Here is a 15,333-nt window from a genome sequence, read left to right as displayed (position 1 = left end):
GTCCACCAGGCTCCTCTGTCCGTGGAATTCTCCCGGCAAGAATACTGGAGTGGGTTGCCATTTCCTTCTCCAGGGGATCTTCCCAACCCAGGGATTGAACCCATGTCTCCTGCAATTCTCCCGCATTGCAGGCGGATTCTTTACCAATGAGCCAGCAGGGAAACCATAAAACAGGTGCTGAAGAGCTCTTAATAGTCACAAGTATGACAGGGCTGTAAATGATACCTGCCCTCAAAAAATGTCCTGGGGTAAGTTATGAGAAAAGAATTCCAAACAGGGCCAAGTTTCAAGTCAGTTTCAAGAGGTAAATTGTACTCACAAGGTATAAAATAATAAAAGCACATGGAAAGATACTCCACACCAGTAATTATTAAATCAATGCCAATCAAACTACAGTGAGGTATTACCTCACACTGATCACAATGGCCATTGTCAAAAAGATCTACGATAATACTGCAGAGAATGTACAGAAAAGGGAATCCTCCCACAATCGTGGTGGGAATGTAACTGGTGAAGCCATTAGGGAAAACAGCATGGAGGTTCTCTGAAAAACCAGACACAGATGTATCATATGATCCTGCAATCCCTTCCCAGGCTTAGATGTGGAGAAATTCATCATTTGAAATGATACGTGCACCCCAATTTTCAGGGTAGCACTATTTACAATATCCAAGACATAGAATCCACCAAAATGTCCAGTGACAGAAAAACGAAGACTACACGGTCATAAAACAGAAAAATAATATTGGGAGCAGCATAGATGTACTAAGAAATTATTATACTAAGTAAGGTAACTCAGAGAGAAAAAGACAAATATCCTAAGATACCACGTATAGGTGGGATCTATAAATTCATACCAAGGAACTAATGTGCAAAACAGAAACAGACTCACAGACTGAGAAAACCAAATTATGATGATCAAAACAAAGTTAGAAGGGAGGGGTAAATTAAGAGTTTGGAATGAAAATAAACACACTAATATATATATCAAGTTGATAATGAAGAAGGACCTATGGAATAAATAGAACAGGCAACTCTACTGAAAAAAATGCTAATATCCTATATGAGGCAAAAAACAGTAAAAGGATAGATATATGTCTATGTATAACTGAAGGAAGTTCGTATATACCTAAAACAAAACACTGGAAATCAACTCTGCTCAAATTTAAAATAACAATGAAGTTAGGAATTAAATTACATGAGCTCAGTCTAGGGGAAACCAGACAGTCATGACCCCTGTGATTAGACGTGTGATATGCTATGAGATTAATACGACACCACCAAAGATTTTCACTCAGCAGATCACAGAGCAGAAACCCACTCAAAGGTGCTTGACCTCATATGACTGCGACAAGATGAAGAGAAGGAAAAGGACCACCGGTTAATCAGGGCAACACCCTCAATTCAGATGCTGGGAATTTCCGAGGAGACAAGACAAACTGCAGGTAAAGAGCAGATATGTGGTCTCCGGGTACAGGATCCTGACCCGTGGGGGGGGCGGGCGGTGAGACCCACACAATCTCCAGACCCTGTACCTGGGGACACATTTCCACAGCCTCCAAGGTGACACCACCTCCCCAGACCCTCCACTTGGGGTCCCATGACCATTGGTTAGGACACCATGTCTCTGCTGCTTGGGCCCCTAAAGTGAAAACAAGTGGGTTCCTGTAATCTCCTGGGATGGCAGAAAGAAGTGTAGGGTCGGTCTCCTCTCCCCACACTGGTCCCAGAGAAGTCCTCCTCTTTTCCCTTTGGTTCTGTGTGATAGTAACTGTTTTTACAGCTTTCATGATAATGTTGAACACACTACCTTGGTTCTGGCAGGCTTGGTTCTTTCTTGTTCCACTGAGGTGTTGAGAAAACACGCCAGACGCAGGGCTGGGAGACGAGGGGCAGGTCTGCTCTCTGCTGAGGAGGGACGGTCGACTGGAAGGAAATCACAGTAGCAGCCTCACCTGCTGCCCTTTGGCTCTTTGCCTGATCCGTGTGCCCTGCAACCAACTCACCAGGTGAACCTGCCTCCCTTCTCACCAGGCCCATCCTAGTGAATTGGAATAATTACAAGGCAGACACCTGAGGAGTTTCCAGGAGCCCCAGGGAGGGTGAACCTCCCAGGGGTAAAGAGGCAAACAGGCACAGGCCTGTATAAAGTGAACACCGTAAAGTATTGATTCCTAAACACAAGTGAAGCTCTCATGTATTCTTCCCTTTCTCTTATCTTTGTGTGTGTGTGGTCTCCCCACACACGTGATCCTGACCCATGCAGATGGGGTGAGACTCACACAGTCCCCAGACCACCCAACCTGGAGTCTACGTCCCCTTGGTCAGAACACCATGGTTGTGGTCGGAGGGCCCCCAGTGTGTAAACGAGCCAGGTCCCTGGGACTTCCTGGGACCCTAGAAAGAAGTCTAGGGTCAGTCTCCTCTCCCCTCAATTGTCCATGAGAAGTCAGGCCCCTTCTGGTTTCGCTTTGGTTCTGTGTGATTTTTTGCTGGTTTGAAAGCTCATGCTAGAGGTGAACACACTACCTCGGTTCTGGCAGGCTCTGTCTTTCTTGTCCCGCTGAGGCGCTGAGAAAACAGGAGAGCTGGGCTGGGAGACGAGAGGCAGCTCTGTTCTCTTCGGAGGAGAGAGTCGACTGGGAGGAGAGAGTCGACTGGGAGGAGAAAGTCGACTGGAAGGAGAGCACAGCCGCAGCCTCACCTGCTGCCCATTGACTTTCTTCCCGATCCCTGTGCCCTGGAACCAATTCACCAGGTGAACCTGCCTCCCTACTCAACCTGAATGTGCTGGAACATTGGAATGATTACCAGGTAGCCCACCTGAGGGGTCTGTAGGCGTCCCAGGGAAGGTGAACCTGGCAGGGGGACAGACTAGGAGCCCGACCGCAGCACTGACCCCCGGGAGGGCCATGGAGCCCCGCTCAGAGAAGAGCACGGTTACCCAGAGAAGCCCACCTCAGCCCCAGACCCCAGACATCTGAGCACTGACATTCAGATGCAGGCATGGAGTTTTCTAGGACTGAGGCCAGGCCAGGTCTCTACTCAGGTCTCCATGTCCTAGTGCACACGGAATAGTCAGGTCTAATGTTCTCACTGAAGAAAGCACACGGTCTCATTAAAGATAATCAATGTAGACAAGACTTGAAAAGTGAAAATGAAAGTGTTATCGTGTCTGACATTTGTGACCCCATGGACTGTAGCCTGCCAGGCTCCTCCATGCATGGAATTCCCCAGGCAAGAATGTTGGTAGTGGGTAACCATTCACTTCTCCAGGTGATCCTCCCAACCCAGGGATCAAACCCAGGTCTCCTGCATTGCATGCAGATTCTTTTCCATCTCAGCTACAAGGCAACCCCTAGACAAGATTTAGAGAGGCCTGAATCTACCATGTAGACAGAACTTGGTTGGGTTTCAGTTCAGTCGCTCAGTCGTGTCCGACTCTTTGCGACTCCATGAATCACAGCACGCCAGGCCTCCCTGTCCATCACCAACTCCCAGAGTCTACCCAAACTCATGTCCATCGAGTCTGTCTCCTACATTCTGGCTGGAACCAGAATCTCACGTGGCATCAAGGCCTCAAGGAATCTTAAGGCAAGGATCAGCGAGCATCCACTTCTGATGCGCGTGTTCCTAATTCAGAGCTCATTCCTGAGAATACAGCCCCCTAGGCCCATATGCAACCTCAGCTGTGTACTGTGAAACTGAAAAGGATGTCAGGACAGGGTGTTTGTGTGACGCTTAAGGGGAAAAACTAGTGAGACTCAAGCCCTTTCCTGTGTACTCAGGCACATGCCACTCTGTTTCACAGCCCAAATAGCCAACTTGCCCTAAGGCTCTGGTTACCCACAGGAACCAAAGGTGGGCTTAAAAAAGTGCTGCCACCTCGTGGATATTTTCTGTTAAATAAAATTTGATCACAGGTTCTAAAGGAACCTCAATTCACTAGGCCTGGGATTCTGTTGGTGACAACTGCCCTGAGGATCAGGGACGAATATTGGAAAAAAATTTGAAACACCGCTGACTTTCAGGAAACCAACGGCCAAAGGTAAATTGTGATCACAACCCTTTAAGGAAAAAAAAAGACAAAACAAACGCAAATCTCCACCACAGGAAACGATGCTACGATTGATTCCCTAAATGCGGGAGGAATGTCAATCAAAATGACAAGGGAAAATCAAATTTCACCACTCACACTGGCCATCATCACAAGTCTACAAAAAATAAATGCAGGAGAGAGCCTGGAGGAAAAAACAATCACCCTAAGCTGTTGGTGGGAATATACAACAGCATCAGCCAGTATACTATCCCAACCCTGGAGGCTGAGCAGGCTTGGATCCCACTGCTGAACTGGGGTGGGGTTGACACAGCCTGGCACATTGCCATCCGTTGAACCCTTTTTAAAATTCTACTGTCTGCTGTGTTCTGGTGGGGACCAGAGTGCTAAGTGGGACCAAGGCTTCTCAGAGTTGGAGCGATAATCATGGAGCCTCCACTTCTCCTGGTTCTGGGGGTCCCAGCTCAAACCTCCTTCCTGAGAGTGCAGCCTCCTAGGCACATAGGCACCCTCAGCAGTGTGCTGTGGACCCAGAAGGGATTAGTCTGGACGGGGTGTTTGTGAGCTGCTTTAAGGGAGAAAGAAGTGAGACTCAAGCTCTTGGGTGTTTGCTTAGGCACATTCCACTCTAATTCACAGACCAGAAAGCCAACTTTCCTTAAAGATATAGTTGCCCCAGGAACCGAATGTGGGCAAGAAATTGTGCTGCCATCCTGCAGACATTTTCTGTAACTACAACTTGATCACCAGTGCACACAGGCACGTCAATTCACAAGGGCTGTGGTTCTATTAATGACAGCTGCCCTCAGGAAATGCCCTGGGGCAGGTATGGGAGAAATATATTCCAAAACCAGCCAACTCCAGGAAGCCAGCTTCCAAAGGTAAATTGTCCTCACACCCTTTAAAGAAAAAAACCAAAAAATAAAACTAAATCAAACCTCCACCACGGGACAAGATGCTCAGCGTCCCTAAAGGGCTGCAGGAATGCCAATCAAAATGACAAGGGACACCAAATCTCACCATTCACAATGGCCATCATCAAAAGTTGACAAACAACAAATATAGAGAGAGCGTGGAAGAAAAAGAATGCTCCTAAGTTGTTGGTGGCAATATATATTGGCTACAGCCAGTATATGGATAGACTCCGAAAGTACAAAAAACAGCTATCAAAAAGGGCTAAGGTGAAAAAAGTGATGCTATCAAGAAGGGTGTGTTTGTGATGCTTTAAGAGGAAAAAGTAGTGAGACACAAGCCCTTGGGTTTTTGCTCAGGTATATTCCACTCTATTTCACAGCCCGGAAGCCGACTTTCCCGAAGCCTCTGCTTGCCCCGAGAACCAGAGGTGGGCATCAAAAAGTGCTGCCGCCTTGTGGACACTTCCTGCAACTACATCTGACCGCTAGAACTTGGCATCTTTAATTCACAAGGGCTGGGCGGATGCTCATGACAGCTGCCCTCAGGAAACGTTCTGTAGCGGGTATTGCAAGATAAATTCCAAACACAAACGACCCCACCTGCCACAGGTCTATTTCCCTCACATCCTTAAAGGGAAAAAACCCCAACAAACTCCATACCTCCGCCACAGGACAGCATGCTCAGCAGCCCTAATCATTACAGGAGGAATGCCAATCAAAATGACAAAGAGAAATCAAATCCCACCCGTCAGAATGGCCATCCTCAAGTCTACAATAAACACAGGAGTGAGTTTGGAGTAAGGGGAAACCTCCTATACTGTCGGTGGGAACGTACATCGGCAACAACCACAATAAAGGACAGTGTAGGCATGCCCGAATGAAAGCGATCAAGACAATAAGCCTAGGATCTGACATTACCACAGCTGGGCTTATGTTATTCTATATGAAATACAAAAAGGTCCATTTTCATATACGAAATATTCAACATTTTCAACTATGATGTATAGTAAATTCTGTTTCATATATGAAATTTGCACCTATCTTTTCATTTATGAAATATAGAAAACTCATGTATGAAATATGCGCCTATATATTCACCTATAATATATAGAAAATTCTCTATTCATATATGAAATATGCACCTATATTTTCATCTGTGAAATACAGAAAATTTTATTTTTATATGAAATATACATATATTTTCCTCTGTGAAATATGAATATCTTTATATATAAAATATGCATCTATATTTTCATCTATGAAATATAGAAAATTTTATTTCTATGTATGACATATGCACTCATATTTTCATATGAGAAATATGGAAAATTCCATGTTCATATAGGAAACAGGCACCCACAGTGTCATATATGAAATATAAACAATTCTATTTTCATATATAAAATATGCACCCATGTTTTCATATATGAAATATTAAAAGTTCCATTGTCATTCATGAAATATACACTCATGTTTTCATATATTACACGAAGAAATTTCTATTTTCATCTTGAAATAAGCAACTATGTTTTCATATATGAAATAGGGAAAATTCCATTTTCATCCATGAAATATGCACCCATGTTTTCATATATGAAATATAGAAAACTATATTTTATTCATAAAGTATGCACCCATCTCTTTATATATGAAACATTGAAAATTCTATTTTTCAATGAAATATGCACCTTTTTATACATTAAAATCATGCATACTTTTGTATAATATAGAAAATTCTATGTTCATGAAATTTGTACTTATCTTTTCATTCACAAAATAGGAAATATGCACATATGCTTTCATATATGAAATATAGAAAATTGTATTTTCATTCATTAAATTTGCACCCATGTGTTCATATAGGATATACAGAAAATTCTCTTTTCATATATGAAATAATCACTTGACCTGGGCTTCCATCCCATTCCTGGAGCCTCAGCAGGCTGTATACATGGCTGGACTGTGATGGGGTTGAATCGACCAGGCTGGTTGCTCTTCATTAAGGCGCCTCTTAAATCTGTACTTTCTGGTTTGATCTGGCAGGGACCACAGTCCCTAGGGTACACAATCGATGGTGTCCTGACACTTTGGCCTCGGTGACCTTGGAAAAGTCTACTAGCTTCCATGTCTCCTGGTGCTGGGTTCCCCAGCTCAGCCTCCTTCCTGAGAGTGCAGCCTCCTTGGCACTTCATAAGGGTGCTGTGGTCCAGGGATTAGTCTGAAGGAAAGGGGTGAAGCTTTAGGGGGAAGAAGTATTGAGACTAAGCCCTTGGGTGTATACTCAGGCACTGCTGCTGCTGCTGCTGCTAAGTCGCTTCAGTCGTGTCCAACTCTGTGCCGACCCCATAGACGGCAGCTCACCAGGCTCCGCCGTCCCTAGGATTCTCCAGGCAAGAATACTGGAGTGGGTTGTCATTTCCTTCTCCAGTGCATGAAAGGGAAAAGTGAAAGTGAAGTCGCTCAGTCGTGTCCGACTCTTAGCGACCCCATGGACTGTAGCCTACCAGGCTCCTCCGTCCATGGGATTTTCCAGGCAAGAGTACTGGAGTGGGGTGCCATTGCCTTCTCCGATACTCAGGCACACTGCACTTTAATTTACAGCCTAGGAAGCCCGCTCTTCCTTAGGCTCTGGTTGCCTGAGGAATCCGAGTTGGGGGTGGGAAAGTGCTGCCCCCTCGTGGACACTGTCTATAACTGCAACTTGACCACCTGTGCTTACCGGTACCTCCAATTCAACAGACCTCAGTTCAGTTCAGTTCAGTCGCTCAGTCGTGTCCGACTCTTTGTGACCCCATGAACCTAGCACGCCAGGCCTCCCTGTCCATCACCAACTCCCTGAGTCCACCCAAACCCATGTCCATCGAGTTGGTGATGCCACCCAACCATCTCATCCTCTGTCGTCCCCTTCTCCTCCTGCCTTCAATCTTTACCAGCATCAAGGTCTTTTCAAATGAGTCAGCTCTTCGCATCAGGTGGCCAAAGTATTGGAGTTTCAGCTTCAACATCAGTCCTTCCAATGAACACCTGATCTCCTTTAGGATGGACTGGTTGGATCTCCTTGCAGTCCAAGGGACTCTCAAGAGTCTTCTCCAACATCACAGTTCAAAAGCATCAATTCTTCGGTGCTCAGCTTTCTTCATCGTCCAACTCTCACATCCATACATGACCACTGGAAAACCCATAGCCGTGACTAGACGGACCTTCGTTGGCAAAGTAATGTCTCTGCTTTTTAATATGCTATCGAGGTTGGTCATAACTTTCCTTCCAAGGAGTAATCATCTTTTAATTTCATGGCTGCAATCACCATCTGCAGTGATCTTGGAGCCCAGAAAAAGAAAGTCAGCCACTGTTTCCCCATCTATCTGCCATGAAGTGATGGGACCAGATGCCATGATCTTAGTTCTCTGAATGTTGAGCTTTAAGCCAACTTTTTCACTCTCCTCTTTCACTTTCATCAAGAGGCTCTTTAGTTCTTCTTCACTTTCTGCCATAAGGGTAGTGTCATCTACAGACCTTGGGGACTGTTAATAACAGCTGCCTTCAGAAAAGGTCCTCGGGAGAATATTGCAGAAAAAAATACAAACACAACTGACCTTCAAAAAATCAACTAAAACTGGTAAGTTTTCCTCACAACCATGAAGGAGGAAAAAAAAAAAAAAACTTAACCTCCACAGGACCAGATGCTGAGCATTCCTAATTACTACAGGAGGAATGGCAACCAAAATGACAATGAGAAATCAAATCTCACCAGATTGGCCATCCTCACAAGACTACAAACAATAAATGCAACCTAAGCCTACCATTTGACATTCCCACATCTGGGCCTATATCCCAAGAAAACCATCTTTCAAGCAGTCACATGCACCCCAATGTTCACTTCAGCACTCGTTAAAGCAGCCTGAACGCAGACCCAGCAAAATGTCCAGATTAAAGCCTAAAAGCAATGTGGCACATACAGAAAATGATCTAATACTCAGCCATGAAAGACTACCACTGAAATCATGAAATTATGCCACTGGTAGTCACAGGGATAGATCTTGGAGGATCATACACCAAGTGAAGTCAGCCAGCCAGAGGAAGACTGTAACATGTGATGTCCCTTCTGGGCAAAAGAGATACAAAGGAATTTAAACATAATATTTAAACATAAACATAATACATAAACATAACATAAACATAAAACAGAATTTAAACATAAAAAGAGACTGAGAATTTAAATACAAACAAAGAATTCAAAAAAAATTAATAAAACCAAAGAAAAGCCAGGGATTAATTAGCAAGTCAGGACTAACATATACACAGAAATGTGTATGTGTAATAGATAATCTACAAGGATTATCCCCTTCTTTTCTTTGTTCCTTCTACAGAAATCTGTATCTCTACCATATCCACAGAAATCTGTATATGTAACAGATAGTCCACAAGGACACGATATTCAGCACAGGGAACTTTGCTCCACCTTCTGCAATAACCTCCACAGCAGATGAATCCGAAAAAGAACACGTATGCTTTACATACATGTCATAACTCAATCAGGTAGCTGGATACTCGCAACAGGCACAACATTGCACACCGACGATACTGCAGCATACCACAGGCACGAAATTAAAGAAAAGAATATAGAAGAAAAGCCTTGCCGAGTTGGTTTCTGCTGACTTCCTGACCCCGGCTGCTATCCCATGGCTGCAGCCCGAGCAGACTTCGGTCCAAGGCTGGACTGGGGTGGGGCTGAAACCACCAGACAGGGTGCCCTTAATTGAGTCCCCTCTTAAACTTGTACCTTCTGGTTTGCTCTGACAGGGGCCATAGTCCTTAGCACACCTAAAGGATGTTTTGATGACTATCTGGCCTCAAGAACCTTGGAAATGCCACCCAGCTTTCAGTCCTCCTGGTGCTGGGGTTCCCAGCTTAAACCTCCTTCTTGAGAGTGCAGCCTCCTAGCACCTCAGCAGGGTGCTGTGGCCCTGGTTGGGATGAGTCTGGAGGAAAGGGGTGAAGCTTTAGGGGGAACATGTAGTGATACACAAGCCCTTGGGTGTTTGCTCAGGTAGGTACATTCCACTCTAGTTCACAGCCTAGGAAGCCAACTTTTCCTTAGATTCTGGTTGCCCCAAGAACCAGAGTTGGGCATGAAAACCGCTGCCACCATGTGGACATTTTCTGTAACTACAAGTTGACCGCCTGTGCTTACCAGCCAGGCACCTCTGTCCATGGGATTTCCCGCACAAGAATACTGGAGTGGGTTGCCATTCCCTTCTCCAGGGGATCTTCCTGAGCCAGGGATTGAACCCGGGTTTCCTGCACTGCAGGCAGATTCTTTACCATCTGAGTCACCAAGGAAGCCTGACCTGTGCTTACTGGCACTTCCAATTCACAACCTTTTGGGGGCCATTAATGACAGTTGCCCTCAGGAAAAGTCCTAGAAAGAACATTGCAGAAATAAATTACAAACACAACCCACTATCAAAAAGTTAACTGAAACAGGTGTATTTTCCTTGCAACCATGAAGGAGAAAAGAAAAAGAAAAAAACCATACCTTCACAGGACAAGATATTCAGCATCCTGAATTATTACAGGAGGAATGCCAATCAAAACAACTACAAGAAATAAAATTATACCAGTCAGAATGACCATCCTCACAAGTCTACAAACAGTAAATGGAGGAGAGGGTCAAGAGGAGAGGGGAACCCCCCCGACACACACAGTTGGTAGGAAGGGACACTGGCAATAGCTACTAGAAAAGACAGCCCTGACACGCCAGAAAAACTTCCAAGGGAAATATGCCGAGGAGCTGACATTCCCACACCTAGGCCTGGCATCCCGATAAAGCCATCATTCAAAATGACACACTGCAGCATTATTTACAACGGCCGAGACACACGACCATCAAAAGGTCCACCGACAGATCAAAGCTTAAAGAACATGCGGTACATATAAGCACACAGAACTTCGCTCTACCTTCTGCAGTAAATTCTATGGAAAAAGAATCCAAAGAAGAACAGACATACTGTATGTATATGTCAATACTGAATCCAGCGTTGTACACTGACAGTAAGCACAAAACTACAAATCAACTATACTCCAACATAGGATCGGCATGAGGAAAAAAAGAAAGAAAAAAAGCAATGCCTAGTTTATTCCCTGCAAACTCCCTCTCTGGGGATACTATCCCATCCCTGGAGTCTGGAGTCTCATGTCTGGACTGGGATGGCATTGAGAAAGCCAGCTGGAGACAACCAAAATTTTAAAAGAGATGAGTCACCCTGCGATTCTGGCCCCACTACGTAAAACAGCCAAGACAGAGAATCAAGTTAATTGTAGAACAGATGAATGGATAGACACAGACAATGGGGTACATGTACACATGACAATATTTCTCAACAATAAAGAACTGGGAAATAATGTCAAGTTTGGCCACAGAAAAGAAAGTAGAGCTGATCATTCCAAGTGAATTAAGGCGGACAGGGAGAGACAAGTATCATATGATATCAGTCCAGGTGGAATCTAGAGATGCATAAAGATGAACTTGTTGCCTGGAGAAAATGCCTCATAGACTTAGAAATTTCCAGTCACAAAGAGATAAAGATGTGGAGCATGGAGAAATGAGTAACTTCAGACTAATATAAGCCCAACACTGTTTATAAAATAAATGACCAAGACCCACTGTATAACACAATGAAACTTACTCCACACTCTGTAATAACCTATATAGAATAAACCCAAAATATATACATATTTATGTATTAATAGAAGTGAAACAAGTTGTGGTAGAAGGAAAAGGAAAAAAAAACACCACCGAGGCAGTAATTCACCTATACACTCCAGTTCAAACGGTGGGAAAAACGAAAAAGAAATGCTAACTCTGATCAGAGACACCGATGTAAAGAACAGACTTTTGGACTCAGTGGGAGAAGGTGAGTGTAGGATGATTTGAGAGAGAATAGCATTGAAACATGTACATTATCATATGGAAAACAGATGACCAGCGCAAGTTCAATGCATGAAGCAGGGCACCCAAAGCCAGTGCTCTGGGACAATTCAGAGGGACAGGGTGGGGAGGGAGGCGGGGGGGGGTTCAGGATGTGGGGGACACATGTATACCTGTGGTCGATCCATGTTGATGTATGGCAAAAACCATCACAGTATTGTAAAGTACTTATTCTCCAACTAAAATAAATAAATTAAAAAAAATAAAATTTTTTTAAAAAGCAAAAAAAAAAAAAAAAAAGACTGTTGTCACATATCTGGAGCCTGATTGGCTTGGGTCCCAAGGCTGGAGTGTCCTGGGCTGAGAGAGCTGGGAGCATGTGGCAGGCCGTGTGCCTCCACAATGGACCTGGAGTGCCCATTATCCTCCAGATGCAGGCGGGATAATTTAAGGGATTGGAATTAACATACACACATTAATATACGTCAAATAGATGATCAACAACTACCTACTGAATAGCATAGGGAAGTTTATTGAACACACCCTAATCACCTATATGAAACGAGAACCCAAACGAGAATAGATAAATATTACGTATTAATGAACCAAGTTCCTGAACACCTGAAACACACACATACAAATCACTCACACAGCTCAACATAAACAACAGCAACAACAAATCTCAATAAAAAATCGCCCACAGATCTAAATGCACGTTTCTCCAGAGAGGTCATAGAGATGGCCATAAAGAACATAAAAATACACTCAGCATCACCAGTTCTTAGAGAAAAATCAAATGTACAACGAGGTGTCACCTCACACTGATCAGAGTGGCCATATCAAAAAACCTACAGCAATAAATTCTGCAGAGGGTGTGAAGAGAAGGCAGCCCTCCTAAACTGTTGGTAGGAATATAAAATGGTACACCCACTAGGGGATACATTATAGAGGGTCTCAAAAAACTAAACATAGAAATACCAAGTGATGCAGCAATTTCATACCAAGGCTTAGATCCCGAGAAAAACCAAAATTTATAAACACACCTATACCCCACTACTGATCATGGCAGCACTAGGTACAATAGCCAAGACAAGGAAGCAACTCGAGTATACTAGGACAGAGGGATGGATACAGGAAATTGGGTGCATATACCCAGCGCAGTATCACTCAGACATACAGAAGGATGAAACACTGCCGTTTCCAGTTACAGGGAAGAAACCAGAGGTGATCACACTAAGTGAAGTGAGACAGGGAAAGGGAGATATCATAGAATACCCCTTCTGGTGGAATCTAAAAATGGATACAAATGAACTTCATTACAAAAGAGAAACACCACAGACTTAGGAAAGAAAGTTATGGGTGCCAAAATGGAAAGGGGGAGCAGGGAGTAATTAGCTGGCTCAGACCAATATATACACATTAAAACAGGTGCTGCTGTTGTTTAGTCGCTCAGTTGTGTCTGACTCTTTGTGACCGTAGGGACCGTAGTCCACCAGGCTCCTCTGTCCGTGGAATTCTCCCGGCAAGAATACTGGAGTGGGTTGCCATTTCCTTCTCCAGGGGATCTTCCCAACCCAGGGATTGAACCCATGTCTCCTGCAATTCTCCCGCATTGCAGGCGGATTCTTTACCAATGAGCCAGCAGGGAAACCATAAAACAGGTGCTGAAGAGCTCTTAATAGTCACAAGTATGACAGGGCTGTAAATGATACCTGCCCTCAAAAAATGTCCTGGGGTAAGTTATGAGAAAAGAATTCCAAACAGGGCCAAGTTTCAAGTCAGTTTCAAGAGGTAAATTGTACTCACAAGGTATAAAATAATAAAAGCACATGGAAAGATACTCCACACCAGTAATTATTAAATCAATGCCAATCAAACTACAGTGAGGTATTACCTCACACTGATCACAATGGCCATTGTCAAAAAGATCTACGATAATACTGCAGAGAATGTACAGAAAAGGGAATCCTCCCACAATCGTGGTGGGAATGTAACTGGTGAAGCCATTAGGGAAAACAGCATGGAGGTTCTCTGAAAAACCAGACACAGATGTATCATATGATCCTGCAATCCCTTCCCAGGCTTAGATGTGGAGAAATTCATCATTTGAAATGATACGTGCACCCCAATTTTCAGGGTAGCACTATTTACAATATCCAAGACATAGAATCCACCAAAATGTCCAGTGACAGAAAAACGAAGACTACACGGTCATAAAACAGAAAAATAATATTGGGAGCAGCATAGATGTACTAAGAAATTATTATACTAAGTAAGGTAACTCAGAGAGAAAAAGACAAATATCCTAAGATACCACGTATAGGTGGGATCTATAAATTCATACCAAGGAACTAATGTGCAAAACAGAAACAGACTCACAGACTGAGAAAACCAAATTATGATGATCAAAACAAAGTTAGAAGGGAGGGGTAAATTAAGAGTTTGGAATGAAAATAAACACACTAATATATATATCAAGTTGATAATGAAGAAGGACCTATGGAATAAATAGAACAGGCAACTCTACTGAAAAAAATGCTAATATCCTATATGAGGCAAAAAACAGTAAAAGGATAGATATATGTCTATGTATAACTGAAGGAAGTTCGTATATACCTAAAACAAAACACTGGAAATCAACTCTGCTCAAATTTAAAATAACAATGAAGTTAGGAATTAAATTACATGAGCTCAGTCTAGGGGAAACCAGACAGTCATGACCCCTGTGATTAGACGTGTGATATGCTATGAGATTAATACGACACCACCAAAGATTTTCACTCAGCAGATCACAGAGCAGAAACCCACTCAAAGGTGCTTGACCTCATATGACTGCGACAAGATGAAGAGAAGGAAAAGGACCACCGGTTAATCAGGGCAACACCCTCAATTCAGATGCTGGGAATTTCCGAGGAGACAAGACAAACTGCAGGTAAAGAGCAGATATGTGGTCTCCGGGTACAGGATCCTGACCCGTGGGGGGGGCGGGCGGTGAGACCCACACAATCTCCAGACCCTGTACCTGGGGACACATTTCCACAGCCTCCAAGGTGACACCACCTCCCCAGACCCTCCACTTGGGGTCCCATGACCATTGGTTAGGACACCATGTCTCTGCTGCTTGGGCCCCTAAAGTGAAAACAAGTGGGTTCCTGTAATCTCCTGGGATGGCAGAAAGAAGTGTAGGGTCGGTCTCCTCTCCCCACACTGGTCCCAGAGAAGTCCTCCTCTTTTCCCTTTGGTTCTGTGTGATAGTAACTGTTTTTACAGCTTTCATGATAATGTTGAACACACTACCTTGGTTCTGGCAGGCTTGGTTCTTTCTTGTTCCACTGAGGTGTTGAGAAAACACGCCAGACGCAGGGCTGGGAGACGAGGGGCAGGTCTGCTCTCTGCTGAGGAGGGACGGTCGACTGGAAGGAAATCACAGTAGC

The 15,333-nt window shown here is 44.0% G+C and overlaps 1 protein-coding gene across 3 annotated transcripts in view; it reads right to left on the bottom strand.

Moving 5' to 3' along the window:
* Positions 1 to 15,333, bottom strand: part of LOC145530502 (uncharacterized) — a 146,767-nt gene that overhangs the window by 37,730 nt on the left and 93,704 nt on the right. Inside the window, exons 2-4 of one of the 3 annotated variants that reach the window (XR_014071844.1) lie at positions 15,197 to 15,312; positions 2,530 to 2,657; positions 1,811 to 1,926 (exon numbers count right to left, since the gene is read on the bottom strand). The exons of 1 other annotated variant lie outside the window; for it this stretch is intronic. The gene's annotated coding sequence lies outside the window, so the exon portion shown is untranslated. Of the gene's footprint in view, positions 1 to 1,810; positions 1,927 to 2,006; positions 2,121 to 2,529; positions 2,658 to 15,196; positions 15,313 to 15,333 lie in introns of those variants that run through there. One more of the 3 variants, XR_014071843.1, reaches the window with a different exon arrangement.

Source organism: Giraffa tippelskirchi, chromosome 12 (assembly GCF_054371585.1).
Source record: "Giraffa tippelskirchi isolate mGirTip1 chromosome 12, T2T-mGirTip1v1.2.pri, whole genome shotgun sequence".
In the NCBI taxonomy this organism is placed as follows: domain Eukaryota; kingdom Metazoa; phylum Chordata; class Mammalia; order Artiodactyla; family Giraffidae; genus Giraffa; species Giraffa tippelskirchi.
The sequence above is the reverse complement of the archived record's forward strand: the minus strand, read 5'-3'. Positions and strand labels throughout refer to the sequence as shown.